The sequence below is a fragment of the Leptonychotes weddellii genome, chromosome 3 (assembly GCF_054177405.1).
Source record: "Leptonychotes weddellii isolate Sample4059 chromosome 3, ASM5417740v2, whole genome shotgun sequence".
NCBI classification, from domain to species: domain Eukaryota; kingdom Metazoa; phylum Chordata; class Mammalia; order Carnivora; family Phocidae; genus Leptonychotes; species Leptonychotes weddellii.
Genome location: NC_138371.1, coordinates 171,322,686 through 171,326,130, shown reverse-complemented (window position 1 = coordinate 171,326,130; position 3,445 = coordinate 171,322,686).

Below are 3,445 nucleotides of genomic sequence, written 5' to 3'. Positions count from 1 at the left end.
TGTGTAGTAATTTGTTTTCTTCATTTGTTTCCACTGCCTTTGTATACGTATTATAAAAGTTCAAATTCTCTCCCAATTTATTAGCAGTTCAGATGTTCCCTAATTTATTAAATATGCCTTTATTCACAATTTGTTTTTTAGGTTATTCTTAATGCATTATAGAATTAACTAATGACTTGTTTATTTTTATTCCAGTATTTAAAATATGTAGTTATTGGATTTTTATTGTGGAGTTTGCAGAATTATCAATTATATAAATGAAACCTTTAAATTAGCTTGGTGTGAGGACTCTTTAATGCTTGCAAAGAGGGGAAGGGGTTTGTAGTTAAAGATTTACTGCTCCAGTTTCCCTTATGAAGATGTAGCAAAGTAGGCCCTGTCTTCAGTTAACTACCCAGTCATGTAGTTACGCCTAGTATAGGTCTACAGCTATTTTGTATGGCCACCAGTATTTTAAAAATTTTCAGTGATGTTGCACCTCTTTTTAATTTTCCAGATTAAAATAAGCATAGAATCCTGGCTTGTTGAAGCCCATGTATCATTTCTGATACCTCATTTTATATTAAGCATCCTCCACTTGTCACTTAACTAAAATTTCTCCAAAGCTGTTACTATTAACTAGAGCTTCTGATTTCAGTTATCTTAATTTTCTGCTCTTTTACACCCAGAAACCTCCGTTTTGGATTACTAGCCATGAGAATTTCTGAAGACAGGATATCTTCATGTTTGAGACTTGCCATTCTCTCCAGGAGTCTCAGGAACACTCAAATGCCAGAATGTTACTAATTTGTGAAAGGACCACTAAAGGGAGAAGAGCCTCAATCTAGGAGTCTCGAATGGGTGTTGAAGCCCAAGCAGTAGGTCCTACTTTCTCATTGGTTGAATTGGCCACTTAGCCTAGATGCCTTTATCATCTTTGTTATTCCTGTTTTTTGTTCACTCCTCTGGTTTTGTTTTTCTGAACATTCAGTTGTCTGGAATTAGAGTTGCTACTGGTTCAGTAATCTAGAAGATTTGCACTTGCTAATGCACTGCACAGTACATTTTGAAGCAGATTTGTCATTGGTTTTCAGATGATGAGATCATATTGATCTGATATATTGTGTATCTGTAGTTACTACAGTAACTGATACGCAGAAGATTGTTCTTTTCCAAAGCATCCAGTGGTTGGATCAGAAGATGTTGGAACAGTTGTATTTTATATATGTATTTCTTTAGACATATTACTGTGAAGCCAGTAAGTTAAAAGAGTAAAATTTTCAATGGTCCGGCAGTTTCACGCTCGCTCAGGAATTCCTAATTGGGGGTGGGGGGGGTGGGTGCTGTGTGTTTAGGAGTGTCACTACAGCTCGTGATTACTAAACCTGGCTTACGAGCATTAGAATAAAATAGGTTTATTCTTTGTATATGTTTGAATAATGATTTTCTTCCTCATTTTCCAGGCTTACGGAAATGCAGTATGGGTTGAGGAAAAAAAGTAGCAAGGAATTTTAACAAAGGAATACATAATTGCAGCCTCTTCTAAGTGCTGTTGAATATCTTACTGTAAAGTGGGATAGAGGGCACAAAAATGGTTTTATGGACCCATAACCTATTAATCTCCTTACGATTTCCATTAGTGATATCCTTTATATGTTCAAAGCAGAATTTAACTTGTTATTATAATGGTGTGTCTATATTGTCAGTCTACAAAGTGGGAATCCTGTGTAGAGAGGTTAGAGTTAGTATTAATGAGTGGTAAAACCGAAACTGCACAGCTTTTAACCTGTTTATCTCCAAACTACCTAAACCAATTTGGAAGGGTGACAGGAGTTTGGCCCGTTCTCTAAAACCTGTTGGTTTGCAACTCAGGAAGTGAGATTTCATGCCAAGTGCTTAAGTTAGTTGGAGCCATAACTGTACTCTTTCCACATATGCTCATTTTGCATTAATAATATAAAAGCAATGATCGATTATAAATGAGATTTAAATGAAGCAATGATCGATTATAAACTAGAGATTTAAATGACTACTGTAGTGGAAAATAATGGTATTTTAGTTCCATAAGGGATATATTGTTAACAGTTGAGAAGGTCAGTTGTCACCAAACTTCCCAAAGGGAAAAATGATGTTATTTTGAACCAGAGCGCAATGTAGTAACTATCCCTACCAAACTCCTAAATATAGGTAGATGCTAATTTAAGGTGTTTCAGTGTGTAAGCTGAACTTTAGAAGCACATGATGCAGGAGTGTACGGCAAAGTTTACTGAGAAAAGACTTCACTTTTGTTTTGAAAGGTCTTCCCTTTGAGGAATTTGAGCAGTATCATTTGCAGAAGAGTCCTGAAAATTAACGGTGACTTTTATGAAATAAACTGCATGCAATGGCAGGAAATCTTAGTAGAGTCTTACAGCTACATAGAAAGTCTATGGCTTGGACAACATTTACTCAACATGTATATCAAATTTCAGTAATTTTTCTGTAATGTTACATTTAGATAAGGCTTTTGTTCTTTGTTTTACAGAAGTTATGTTAAAGATGTCTTTTGAAGTACACCTAAGAATTGATGGATTACTATACAAGAAACAACCATAAGGTCTAAAGACTAAAGCATGCATAGGAACTCAAAAGGGGCAGGAATATGACCTTACTAAGGTGCATGTACTAGGGCGAAATTGGCTGCCATCTTAATTTTTTAAAGCGAAATTACCTAGCTTTACATTTGCTACTTCATCATACATTTATTCAAACATATTTCTATCAATTTTTATTGACTATCTGGAATTCCCCAAATTTTTATTAACTTAAGAAACAAAGTAACTTGCTCAACTGAGATAAAACTTCATTTTTTTTTTTTTTAATGTGTGGGTGAAGATGTGCTGGTAAAATCGTGGATTTTCAGAAATTACCACATTTCTCCTGACAATTTAGTCACAAAATGAAGTCAAAGTACAAACATGCATTAAGCTGATGTGATAGGTTCTTTCTGGTTTGGCATGCATTAAAATTTCACCTTTTGTCTTGTACATGCTGATGTAACAGTTTTTGCGTAGCATTGTATGTACAGTAGTAGACACTGATGGCTTGAGGTGATGCTTTTAATTACAGTTGCCCCTTGAACAACTTGGGTTTGAACTGCATGATTCTATTTACACAGGAATTTTTTTTTCAATAAATATAATACAGTACTGCAAATGTATTTTCCTTATATTTCTTAACATTTTCTTGAGCTTGCTTTAAGAATACAGAATATACATAAAACAACAAAATATGTGTTGGTTGATTTTACATTATCGCTAAGAGTTCTGTAGTTAAGTTTTGGGAGAGTCCAAAGTTAAACAGGGATTTTTGACTGGGGTGGTTGGTGCTCCTTACCCTCTCCCTCGTCCCCAGGTCAACGGAACTGAAATTACCATCTCAACAGCAGTGGAACATTTTATCATCTTGAAGTTGTTACTGCTGATGT